Here is a 13,728-nt window from a genome sequence, read left to right on the forward strand (position 1 = left end):
GGCCTCCCCTTCATTCAGCGCATCACCTGCTTCGTATCCCACGTGGGTGCTGGTTCCAGACCGGGTTCGACCTACGCATGCGCACAGGCGGCTGGGGGGGGGGCCTCACTTTTCCCATTTTTTTTCCCTTACCCTCTCCTCTCCTTACCCACCTAGGGGAGGGGGGCCTGGAAAACGAGGGAAGCAGAACTTGGCCTGAGCCAATAGGCTGGCGGGCCGCGGGCCCGGCCCCCTCCTTCTCTCCGGCGCGGTCCAATAGGAATTTACTACAATGTTGTGGCGAGCGGCGGGGGAGGGGCGCGCGCGGGCGGGCGGGCTGCGGGCCGGGCCGGCCTCGCCTCGCGGAGGGAAGGCGGGAGGGCGCGCGCCGGGGCTGCTGCTGCTCGCTGGCTCCCTCCCTCCGCCGGTGGGTTCAGTCAGTCAGCCGGCTGCCCGCAGGCCCGCGAGCCGCAGAGGGCCCGAGCCTCGGACTCCGGCGCCTCCTCCTGCCATTGTTCCTGTGCCTGGAGCGGCGGCGGCGGACGCGGGAGCCCGGACCCCGGGAGCTACCGGTGAGGAGGAGGAGGAAGAGGAGGAGGCTGCGCTCGAGCCGGGGTGTGTGGTGGGAGGGCGCGGGGGGCGCAGCGCTGTCCCCGAGGGGACGGTCCAGGCGGCGGCTACGGTGCCGCAAGCTCTTTGTCTCCGGCCCCCCGCAGGCTCCGGGCCGGGGGCGCTGGCTGCTCCGCCGAGGGGCCTCGTCTGTCCGGCGGGGCGCTGAGGGACCGCGCCTGGGGCTGGGGACGCGGTTTGGAGGAGCCCCGGGCGCGCCGGGGGCTGTAGAGGACAGGGGCCGGGGCTGTGCCGGAGGAGCGTTTGAAAGTTAGGCTTGAGGGTGTCTTTCTGACGAGCCTCCCCCCCCCCCCGCCCCCGGCTCTGTCAGTCGTAGTACGGTGGGCGCGAGCCGGGGACCCCATGGGAGAGCCCTGCAGGTTTCGGACGGTGACGGCGTTGGGTGCTGCTGCGGAGCGAGCTCTTCTTCGTGACCAGGGTGCGGGGCTGTTTGCAGAAGTCGGGTGGGATCTGCAGGGTGGAGGGAGCCCTCGCAGGACTTCGAGGCCTTCCCGCCACAGACACCTGCATCGTTAATAAATAAATTAAAATCTCCCAGACCGGAGGGATCCGGTGTATTCTCCCCCCTGGGGTTACGGAGCACAGTGAGCAAAGGGTTAAGCCGGTTCGGGGAGCGTCGTGACCTGCTTTTCAAGGCGTGCATCTGCCAGCTTGGAAATCCTGGCCGGTGCTGGCCGGGCCCCTACACCTGTGGACAGACCTGGTTGCCTGCCCACCCGCCCGGGGTGGACCTAGACCTTTCCCCCTGGGGACATTTCCTCCGTTCAGGGGTCCCTCTTGCCTGGCACGGGCATTCTTGGGGGCGCAAAAGGAGAAAGTGACCCCATCCGCGGCCAATTTGCTGCCGGCTTGGGTTCTGCCCCCCAGATAGCGACTGTCACCCTGCCATGTCTCTAACGGTGCCCTCCTACAAATGACTAGTCTGTGGAGATTTGTCAGTTTTTGGCAAGTGTTGTTGATTAAGAGATAGATTTTTTAAATTTCTTCTTTTTTTTTTTTTTTTAAGAGATGCTGAGCTTTTTTTTTAGTAGTCTGAGTGATTTCACAGCCTCTATTTCTTCCTTCTGTTTTTAGGGAAAATTGCAAGAAATGGTTGTGTCTTGTCTTGGAGATTATGCTAGTGGATTTATACGCTCTTGAGGACATACCGTACTCAATGCTGTTTTTTTTGTTGTTGTTATTGTTACTGTTTTCTATAGTCTCAGGAGTGGCAAGCATTTTCTTTGGTTTAATTTTTTTTCCTCAAGGAGGATTGATCCATTAGTGTAGCATTAATGATAAATCTAATGGAAACAATGTCCTTTTCTTTAAGCTGGAAACATAATAAATTTGTTTTCCAGGTATGACGTGTGGATTGATGGGCTAGTTTCTTAGGACATTCAAATACTACATGTGTACTGTGCAAGAGACTGTCTGGCACACAGCAAACACTCAATAAATGGCACGAGAAATAGATATGCTATTTGCATATCAGATTGCCATAGAATCAAAGTGCTAACTTAGCGTGTTTTCTACCAGAAGCTTGTAATTGAAGATAGGCATATTTGTGGCTGAGTACCTACCCTGTGCCTTTGCCAGTCATAAGAGTAAACTCACTGTTGGATCCAAGTTCAGAACTCAAACCTTTTCATTCTTTTTTTTTTTTTTTTCTAACAAAGTCATACTTTTCTTTTTGTGATTGAATTCAGGCCTAGAAATAAGTGTTTTTAATTGTTAGGTCTCACCAAAATTCTCCTAACACTTATTTCAGTGTTTTATACCACGTATTTTAGAGATAACTTCTTGCTCGTGGTGGCCAAATCTGTCTTTCCATTGGTATTCACCTGCTTCCTTGAATTCTCCAACAACATAGACATGCACCTATTTGCTCTCTGTGCATCTTTGAACATACTGTTCCATCTGTGCTTTTTGATTGATATTCCTTTTATTTTTTGTTTCCTTGAAAATGTTCAGTGTATTGATAACCTTAAATGTGGGAAAAAGTGTTGTGTGGGGAAGGAACTTGATGGACCTGTTTGGTTTTGAGTTTTCCTTGAGCCTTGTTAGTGTGGACAACTAGGTGAGTTTTCTTTAGTTTGTTGAAAGGATTTAGGCTTTTAGTACCCCATCAGTTGTGTGGCATTTAGTGGTAGATGATGGCCTGTGGTGGATTAAGAAAACCTTTTAGGGAGTAGGAATTTGGCCTAGGGGTGGCGAACCCAGTTAGGATGCCCTCCTATACTACATCTGAGCACCCGGATTTGATTCTTAGCTGTGATTCCAGCTTGAGCAGCAGCAGTGGGAACCTCGGTGACGGGCTTTCTGCCACCGCCTTTGGTGTCCTGGGTTGAGTGCCCAGCTCCAGACATTTGGGCAGTGAACCACTGAGACTTCCATTCTGCACAGGACTAAAAATTACATCATTGGACGCACTTGATGTGTGGAAACTCTAGCTGTTTGTAAGCAATAGCCAAGTTTTATCTTTTTGGTGGATATCTGTTTGCTTTCTGCATTTATTCTCCTTTATGGGCCAAGGGCCAGTATTTGCTTAATGTTTGTTAAACACCCAAGTCATGTTTATTTAAGTGGTCTACTGGAGAATAAGAATTTTTTAAAATAAAGATTTAGTGTTCAGCTGGTCTGAAGCTGGGAGCCAGGAGCTTCTTCTGGGTCTCCCACATGAGTCCCAAAGACTTGGCCCACTCCCTGCTGCTTTCCAAGGCCATAAGCAGGGAGCTGGATTAAAAGTGGAGCAGCCGGGATACAAACTGGTGCCTGTATGGAATGCTGACTCCATAGAGTAGAAGATTAGCCTAATGTGCCACTGTGCTGTTCTGAGAATCAGCATTTTAAATAACGCCTACCCTGAATCGTAAAATGATGTAAAGTTTTATATAAGATAGTATAAAAATCATTGCTTTTGTATATTTAAAATTGCATTAACGCTAAAATTGCTTTTATTGTATTTTCTTTTTAATAAATAATTAAATAATAGCTAAATTAATAACTGATTTAAAATGATCCCTCTGAAAAAAGATTGTGGCATATTTTTGAGATATGACCTATATATTTTTTCTGTTATTATCTTCTGTCAGGTTTGTGCCCCACATTTGAAGTGGACTGGAGTGAAATTTTCTTACATGCAGTTTTAGATTACAGAGTTTTGAAAATTGGAGAGAGCTAATGTCCCATCTCATTCCCTGGATTGTGGTCTTAATTTCAAACACATTTATATTACAGGAGACAGTGAGCTAAAGATACTGCTTGGTTTCATTTCTCTGGTTTATCAAAGACTCAAGTGTGAAGGTTAGAGCATTGGTTCATAGGAACTTGTGTTTTCTTCAGGTACTGTTCACCAGTTTAATAGCAGTGGTCTGATTTTGTAAGTTTAACGTGCAAATGGCTCTTGGGGGCCCTGTTGGGTTCTGTAATGCAGAGGAGCATGCCTTTAAGCCGCAGGCTGTTCCCCCGTTGTCCAGAAGCAGGCCAGCACTGGCTACGCTGCCAAGATAGCTTTCCAGGAGTCTCAGTAAATTCGTGATTGGCCAGCTGCATATTCAGATGTGGCTTCATCTCTGCCTCTAAGGGACTTGTTTCCCTCCCCTCCCCAGTCTTGAACATAGAATACTTTTTTCTTATGAACAACTTTGCTTTTTTTTCTCTCTGAAGAAAGCCATTTGAAAATTAAAATTTTAGAAGAGACTTCTGAATTGATCAGTTACAGGCCTTATTTATGTAGGTAATGCTGAATTACTGGAAGATGACTGCTTCAGGTATTATAGCTTTTAGTTTGACAAGAACTGGATGCCAGGTATATATGGTAATTTGTATTCATTAGTCTCTTGGTGTGGGGCTGGCAGCTTACTGTGTTTCCTTGTTACATGAGTGGATTCATAGTGTGTTAGGTAAAATGCGTGGTAGCAGATCCTTTTGGTGTGCACACAGAGTTAGATTAGTATTTTGGTTTACTCTGCTGCTGTTTGATGAGTACACAGTGAGAAGAATAAAGAAAAGTTACAGCAATGAATGGTGTTCAGAAATTGGAGACATGAAAAAGGAGAGGTTTCATATTTTGTGTTAAGGGCTGATTCCATTCAGAACTGACTGCCTCACTGGAAGTGTACTTCAAATGTTGATTTTGGAATAGACGAAAGCCTTACACTTGTTTTTGCTGCTTACTTTTGTCCAAATGGGATTATGCCCACCTTGAAATGTTTGAAAATTGGTTCTTTGATCTCTGGAGGAAAGCAGCATTTCGTGCCGTGGCCGGTGTGCTTCACGGGATGATGTGAAGAGACCTTCGTATTCTCTTCCCCTTTAGCTTCTGCAGTTTCCCCCAAAGTTGCCCTGAGAAAACAGGCAAGCTGTGTAGAAACTGGGATCCTGATACACAAATACGCTACTCCTCCTTCCTCTTAAGGTTTGTATTAACAGGAAGCTGGAATCAAGCACTAGAGCTGGGAGTTGAAACTAGGCAGCCATCGTGGTGCAGCAGGTTCAGTTGCCCTGAATTCTTATTTTGTTTCTGATTCAGCTCCCTGCTGGTGTACCTGGGAGTCAGTGGATGATGGGTCAGGTTACTGGCACTCATTTGGGAGACCAAGGTGGAATTCAGTCTGTCCAAGCTCTGACTGTTGTGGTCCTTTGGGAAGTGAGCCAGCAGATGGAAGAGTATTTTATTTTTGAAATAAAAAAAAATGTTTTTTAATGAAACAAAAACAAGAGAACTTAAGAAGAAGCTAAGCACCACAGCGTGGGATGTGAATGTTTTGGCTGGCGTGTGGTTTAACTGCTGGGCCAGATGCCCATCTCGTTTACAGAAATCATTAAGTGACCCTATTACATCACCTTTTAACACCGTGTGATCTTAAAGGTGTACACCTCAGTACATTCCTGATGAAGGAATCCCAACCATTTTAATTGATGGGCCAAGCATATATTTTAGTTTGCCATTTTCAACTTTTACATGTATTGAAGTCAGTAGTATTTCACCTTGATGATACACTTGGTACAGACTGTTGAAATTAACTCCTCCTCCCCCCCAGTTTTTCGCCATATGGACACAGGCAGAACCGTCAAGAGCGCCAAGGATTTAAGCCCTCAAGTTTTACCTGCCAACAATTTCAGCATGCTATTGGGGACACATGGGAGACAGCTTGAAGTGAAGACTCCCCACTCCTGCCTCTTTTTTTGCTACCACCTACTTGCTATTTCTTGCCCCTTTCTCTCTCTTTTTTAATGATTCAGAGAATCAGTGCTGTTGCTAGCTTACTACCTGCAGAGTCTTGCTAATCTAGATGGTATTATGTAATTAGATAAACCTTTTACATGGTGTCTCATGATATTGTATACACGTCCGCCCGCACATGTGTCTTTATAGTAATTTCTCTCCATCTGGTGTTGGAAATGGAGCTTTTTGTGAGATTATTTTTAAATCTTTAAGCTTTCTGGCGTCCTCAACGCTTGAAATAACACAATTGCTTTTGGAGGCAAGAAAATGCATATAGGATATTAGTGGTTTTTCCTGTAAAGATGTAAACAGCACTTTATTTAAAAAATCATATCCTGTGTTCCAAACAGGCAAAATGTGCATTTTATGTTTAGATAATCTCCAGATAATTTGCCGGGTAGAAAATAATCAGTCAGTTGTTGCCAAGTAGATAAAGGAAAGGAAAGGTACTTAAGGGAAAGGGGCCAAGAATATGAAGCCTGTTAGAGGAAAGTGATTTCAAAGATATTTTTGGTTTATTTTCTTTTGAATTCTTGCAGTATTTATTTGTTGTGTGCCAGATTTTGTCATGTGATTTTTTTTTTCTTAAGATTTTTATTTATCTGGAAAGTAGAGTTACAGAGAGAGGGAAAGATAGAAACATCTTGTATTTGCTGGTTCACTTCCCAAAAGACCTCAGTGGCCAAGGTTGGGCCAGGCCGAAGCCAGGAGCCAGGAGCCAGGAGCTGGGAGCCAGGAGCTTCCTCTGGGTCTCTAATGTAGGTGCAGGGGCCCAAGGACTTGGGCTGTCTTCCTTCTGCCTTCCCAGGCACACCTGTAGGGAGCTGGGTTGGAAGTGGAGCAGCAGGGACTTGAACCAGCACTCATAGGGGGTGCCAGCATTGCTAACGTAGGTCAACAGCCTTATGCTACAATGCTGGCCTCCATGCAAGGTTTTATATTTATATTAAGTGGATGTCTCCTCGGACTGCCGGACCCTGTACTGGCAAGCACACACACAGTATCAGGGTCTGGAATCACCTCAGACGAAGTTTCTTTGGAGATCCCTGCAACTGAACTGCTGATCTCAGAACCCCAACCATGAAGAGACTATGTCAGCCAGTGGATTCTGAATAGATTTCATTGTGCTTGGAACAGTGAGATTGGCAGAAATTCAGAAGTGAAATTCAGAAATTCAGAAGTGTTGAACTATCAAAACTGCTTGAGCAGGACCCTTGGAGAACGCCCCACATTGGGGACCTGGGATGGGTGAGAGGCTGGGTGGGGCTTCTCTGTTTATTCTCCCCTTACCCCAATTCTAGAAATAAAAATAATAATGTGGAAACAATGGTCTTACCCACTTTCCTGTAACCCTTGACTCTTTGTGCCCTAATCAACTAAGATTATCAAAATTTAAAAATATGTTTAAAAAATTGATGTTTCTTAATGAAACTGTCAACTTTTGGTGTACATGGGCTTGTTATTATGTCTTTATTTAGTTCCCTTTCCTGTTCTCCTAAATGTAGAAATAGTTCAGTACATTAGCTAGATTTGTAGCATAAAAGGTATGCCATGGTGTTAATGAGAAGGTGAATTCCAGGATAGTTTAGAATTAAGACCTGGCCTCTGATGATGTCTTTCTTTCTGCATGACACTTTATTTCAGAAATATTCATTATGCCTCTCCTAAAACACACACACACACACACACACACACACACACACGTATCTTACGTGAACTCAACACTGTTATTGTACCTAAGAAAATTAACATTATTTCTGTATTATCAGCCAATATCCAATCTGTATTTAGATTTCTTCACCAGATTTTTTTGTTGTTGTTTAAATATTTGGTTCTGTCCCTTACATTTCCTTTCATCTAGAATAGCACTCACCCCTTTAATTGTCATTAACTTTGTTCCAGTTTTAGCACATGTGCTGCTGAAGCGAGCGCGTAATTGTCATTAACTTTGCTGAGTGCTGGTGCCAGTTGACTTCTAGAATGTCTTATTTTGGGTTTGTCTAATTGTTCCCTGAAGGTTGTGTTTAATTTGTTTCTTTATCTGCTTTGCTCCCTGTAAACTGGAAGTTATCTCTGTAGATTTGATTAGGTTTAAACAGTTTTTGGCAAGAATATTTCAAAGATAAGGATTGTGTTTTTCATTTTGCATCACATCAGGAAGTTTATAATGTCTGTTTATAATGTCTGCCCCATAATTAGTGACTCTGATTTAGATCACCTGGTTTAAGTGGTAATCACCATATTTCTTTGTGGTAAAGGTCTATTTTTAATATTTAGAATGCTACATTGGCATCTGTAAATATCCTGCTCCCCAGTTACCATTTCCCACTGGTTTTATCATCCGTTGATTCTCAGGGCTTTTGGATGAAGTCAGCTCTTGAAAATGAATTTGAAAGATTTCAATTTGGGAAGGGAAGGAGAAGGATATCCTACATTAGGTAGGCTTTCACGGATTCTTGCTGAAGTTTGACTCCTGTATTATCTTCCTGATGTGTTCCTAAAATTAGGCTCTGATGTTAGATTTTATTTGGCCATGGAACATAATGACCATAGAATTATATTTATATTTGATTGTGCTTTGCTGAGGTAAATTTAATTTTCTTTTCTTTTCTGGGTATACACTGTTCAATTTTGCTTATTATGTGTGTGTAATTAACCTTTTACTTTTAAATTTACTTAATTGAAAAGTGGAGGAAGAGCAAGAGCTCCTTTCTGCTGGTTCATTCAGTAAATGTCTGCAACAGCAGGAACTGAACCAGGCTGCAACCAGGAGCTGGGAAATCAGTCCAGGTCTTCCAGGTGGGTGGCAGGACTCAGCTACCTGTGCCATCACCTGCTGCTTCCCAGGATGCACTGCAGCAGGAAGCTGGGGGCAGGAGTAGACCTAAGTGCGCCCATGTATGCCAGTGTCCCACCTATCGCCTTAACCACTATGCTGGATGCCTACCCCGAGCTTAATCTTTTATTTGAAAGTCAGAGTTAGATTGAACGAGACAGACAGGGCAGGGCCATTGATCCCTAATATATTTATTTAAATGTAATTTTCATATAATTGAGTCCTTGCCATTCACATGAAAGATCTGGATTGAATTCCTGGCTCATGAACATGTGGGGAGTAAGCCAATAAGTGGGATATATCTTCCCTGTCTGTTTCTGCCTCTCAAAATAGGTTAAAAAATACATATGTATGTACATAGACATACATATATACATATATATATATAATTCTGTAATCATTCTGCAGTCATTTCACTCTAAAGCTATGCTTTTGGCCTCGTAAAATACCCAACAAAGCCCCAGGAACTACTGAACATTTTTCATTAACTGGTTTTAGATAACACAGCTATTAAGGATAAGCCCACAAAAGTTGCACCTGAGGAGAAAAAGAATTATTGGGTAAATCTTGTTAAGTAGATGACATTGATTTTTTTTCCTGTTTAATTAAATAAGAACTGTCTTTAGGACATAGAATAAATTATCAGCTTTTTATTAAAATTGTAGAAATTAGTAAAAACTCAAAGATTACTGAAGAAATCAGAGAGAATATCAACCTACAGTTGTTAAGACTTAAAAGATTCGGTGGAGCAATGAGACCAGTAATGCCTCCAAGCTAGCAAAACCTTTCAAGTAATACCCTCAGAACACTCTTTCCACATCGAAGTCTCAAAGATGACATCAAATGGCTGTTCCTGCATCCCCGGGTTTGATGTTTGGTAGCAAGGAGCAGCCCCTTCCCCTCTCCCAACCTTGCAGATACAGGAGAAAAAGAAAAAATTTGAAACATTTGTCCCACCTTCCTTCCTCCATAACTTGACTCTCCCCACCCTGATTAGTGACCCACATGGACATATATCCTTCTGAACTACATAAACCACGTTAAAAACAAAGTAAAATAATTATACATAGAAGAGTTAGAAGCTTCAGGGCCAGTGCTGTGGCATAACACATTAAGCCGCCATCTGCAGCACCAGATCCCATATGAGCACTGGTTCGTGTCACAGATGCTTCACTTCCAACCCAGTTTCCTGCTAATGCACTTGGGAAAGTAGCAGAAAGATGGCTCAAGTGCGTGGGTCCCTGCCACCCGTGTGAGAGACTCCCAGTAGAGATTTGGGCAACTGGTTTTGTTGTAACCATCTGGGACGTGAACCAGCAGATGGAAGATCTCTCCTTCTGGTCTGAAGCCTTCTGGCCTGGAACTCCTTCTGTGTCTCCCATGTGTGTGGCAGGGCACCGAGTAGGCCATATTCCACAGCTCTCCCAGGCACATTAGCAGCGAGCTGGGAGGAAATAGAACAGCTTGAACTCAAAGAAACACCCGTATAGAATGCTGGTATTTATAAGCAGCGGCGTTATCCACCTCACCACAGCAATGGACTTTGATTTTTAAAGACATCAGATGTTAACGAGGATCATGGAAAGCAGAATAAGGGGACAAAGAATGGGGCAGGCAGAGTGGATATTTTTGGTACTGATGGTCAGAGATGACCTTACTGATAACCTTTCTGATGAGGTGATGTTTGAGAGGTGTGTTGGGAGACATTATGTAAGCCCGCAGGGTGTGTCCAAGTGTTCTGAAGGTTGAGTTCAGAGGTGCGGCGCATACAGGGAGCAAGTCATGGAGGGCCTTAGCTGTGGTGATGCTTTGTGTTTTATTTTGAGACAGAGGCTCACAGGAGGATTTTAAGCAGGAAGATTTTGATCGTTCACTTAAAACCTATTAACCAACTACCTATTCCGAGCAGGACCAATGGTTCCTGATTAAAAAAGTGTCAACAATGTGACCCCTATCCTTGGAAACTGAATGAGATGGCATAAATGAGAAATGATGGGGCAGGCACTTCAAAATTTAGGAATAGAGGCTCTGTCATGGAAAGATGGCCAGTTGTGGAGAAGACAGAGCAAAATTGGGGCTAAAAGTAGGCTCTCCTTTGCTCAACACATTTTATTACTGTTCTTACTGGATGCCTACCTATTATGTGTCAGGTAAAAATTAATAGTGCTAGTGTTTATTGATGACTTATTATGAGCCAGGCTGTGTGCTGTGTCCTTTATAGGTGTGACATTAGGTTTTACAGAGTGTGGGCTCCAGGGCTAGAATGCCTGGCTTTAAATTCCAGTTGTGTCATTTTTTAACTAGTGACCTTGGGCAAGTTCCTTAATTTCTGTACCTCACTTTACTCCTTCTGTCTTATAAGCATGATAAAAATGCATATCTTTTAAGGTTGTTGTTATTGAGTGAGTTAATGTGTGAAATGTTTAGAACAGTGCCTGGCGCCAGATGAATGATAACCATGATTATTTTTGCATTTAAGCCTTACAGCATCTCTTTGGAGTAGGTATTATTAATTCATTTTATAGCTTAGCTAACAGGTTAGAAGTTATCCATAGTTACACAACTAGCAAGTGAAAATTGGCCTTCAAGTTGGCACTCTTTACTGCCACACCTTTGCTTAGTGTGTCTGTGAGCAAATGTGGAAGGAGAGATTAGATACAGGCCTTCCCCTGTCCAAACCAGTGATTTCTTAATAATTGTGATCCTTGGAAAGTACTTTTATATGTTTTGGCTACATTTGCTGTGAATTGAGGATGATATCCACATAGCAGAATTAGTAAAAGTAACTTAGACAGGGACTGGTGTGATGGCTCAAGTGGTAATCTGCTACCTGCAAGTGCTGGGATCCCATAGAGGCACTGGTTCACATCTAGGCTGCTCTGCTTCTGATCCAGCTGCCTGCTTGTGGCCTGGGAAAGCAGTCCCAAAGCTTTGGAACCCTGCTCTAGCATGGGAGATGCAGAAAATCCTCTTTGTTCTTGGCTTTGGGTGGGTGAATCAGCATATGCAAGACCTTTCTGTCCTTTTCTTTCTTTGTAAATCTGCCTTTCCAATAAAAAACAGTAAGTAAATGTTTTTAAAAAAGTAAATTAGAAAAATTTTGCTGTATTGTGTGTCTGCCACATATGAGTTCCTGGTCAGGTGTTTGGACTAGTGGTTAAGATTGGACATTGTTTAAGATTCCTATGTGCAGGGCCCGGCGGCATGGCCTAGCGGCTAAAGTCTTCGCCTTTAACGCACCGGGATCCCTTATGGGTGCCGGTTCTAATCCCGGAAGCTCCACTTCCCATCCAGCTCTCTGCTTGTGGCCTGGGAAAGCAGTTGAGGACGGCCCAAAGCTTTGGGACCCTGCACCCGCGTGGGAGACCCGGAAGAGGTTCCTGGTTCCTGGCATCGGATTGGCACGCACCGGCCTGTTGCAGCTCACTTGGGGAGTGAAACATCGGATGGAAGATCTCCCTCTCTGTCTCTCCTCCTCTGTGTATATCCGGCTTTCCAATAATAATAAAATCTTAAAAAAAAAAAAAAGATTCCTATGTGCAATGTAATTAATGAATAAATAAAAAAACTGTATAATAATAAAAAAGAAAGATTCCTATGTGCCACGTTTGTGCCTGGGTTTGATTCCTACATTCCAACTTCCTGCCATTATAGACCTTCGGAGGCAATAGGTGATGGTTCAGGTAACTGAGTGTCTGCCATCCATGTGAGAGACTTGGGTTGAGTTCCTGCTTCTGCTGCTACAGTCTCTTGGCGAGTCAACCAGTGAATGGGAGTTGCAGCTTCCAGCGTCTGTATCTGCCTCTCTGCTTCACAAAAAAAAAAAGTTTGGTTAAGCATGATTTTTATATCTTGACTCATACCTTTTCCACTTAAATTGAATATCCATGTGCCTGTATGATTGTTATATAAATGTATATATGTAACAAAACTATATAAAAGGCATGGTTTTGCTTAGCGGTGTTGTTTGGCTTTATTTGAGGTTATACTGTAGCGTTTTTTTAGGCCTGCATCTGACTACTCTAAAAACCCATTTCACAGCAGGTCTGGCTTTACAGCTTCATTTCCCGTTGTAGGACAGTCATGTGGTTGATGTCCCCATTGTTGCTTTTATCTTTTTGCAGCAGATGTGAAAGTAAACATACAAGGTTGAAAAACAGGAAGGGGTTTGAGTTGAGAGGGTGTTTTTGCAGAGTGACTTGTGCACAAGGCACCTGAAATGCCTTGAATCTTTGTGACTTCTAGCAGTTAGAAAAAGTACACTTTAAGTAAATTAAAAAGCAAGTAATTTTGCAGCTTAATGAACTCATGATTTAGAAAAGTAAATATTTATGTTACTGTTTTTGAAACAACTGAAAATTGAAAATTTATAGTCACCCCGATTATAGGTTTTTTTAAAATAGATTTATTTATTTTTCTTGGAAAGGCAGATTTGCAGAGAGGAGATACAGAGATAAAAATGTTCTGTCCAATGATTCACTCCCCAAGTGGCCACAACTGCCAGAGCTGAGGTGATCCAAAGCCAGAAGCCAGGAGCTTCTTCTGGGTCTCCCATGGGGTTGCAGGGTCCCAAGGCCTTGGACCATCCTCCGCTGCGTTCCCAGGCCACAAGCAGGGAGCTGGATGGGAAATAGAGCAGCTGGTACAGGAGCTGGCACCATATGGGATCCCGGGGCATCCAAGGCGAGAACTTCAGCGACTAGGCTATCGTGCTGGGCTCGATTGTAGGTTCTTTTTATCTTTGAGATTTTTTTTTTTTCAATAAGGAAACTAAGACTTTTAAAAATCGTTATTGGATTAGCTTTTCTAATCATTACATTTGGGAACTTCAAAAGCTGAAGGCTAAGTTAGGGTTTTATTGCTCTATTCTGTGACCTTTGCTTTTGGGGAAGAGGATTAATACCAAATGATGGCTGTTATCAGATACTGCTCTCTGTATGTTAACTAATGTAAAGATTCCAATTTTTGATATTTGTTTCACAGTGTGTTTTTATGGCTTTGGTGAAGTCACCGCATCCCATTCCCTTCCCCACCCCTTGCTTTTCTTCTCTTAAATGATGCCTTTGGTGAACAC

At 43.5% G+C, this 13,728-nt stretch overlaps 1 protein-coding gene across 1 annotated transcript in view; it reads left to right on the forward strand.

Annotated features, from left to right (window-relative positions):
- The first annotated feature begins 343 nt into the window (after nucleotides 1-343).
- The window catches only part of EPB41 (erythrocyte membrane protein band 4.1), a 184,530-nt gene continuing 171,145 nt past the window's right edge, over nucleotides 344-13,728 (forward strand). Inside the window, exon 1 of the mRNA XM_058677883.1 lies at nucleotides 344-551. The gene's annotated coding sequence lies outside the window, so the exon portion shown is untranslated. The remainder of the gene's footprint in view (nucleotides 552-13,728) is intronic.

Source organism: Ochotona princeps, chromosome 2 (genome assembly GCF_030435755.1).
Source record: "Ochotona princeps isolate mOchPri1 chromosome 2, mOchPri1.hap1, whole genome shotgun sequence".
NCBI classification, from domain to species: domain Eukaryota; kingdom Metazoa; phylum Chordata; class Mammalia; order Lagomorpha; family Ochotonidae; genus Ochotona; species Ochotona princeps.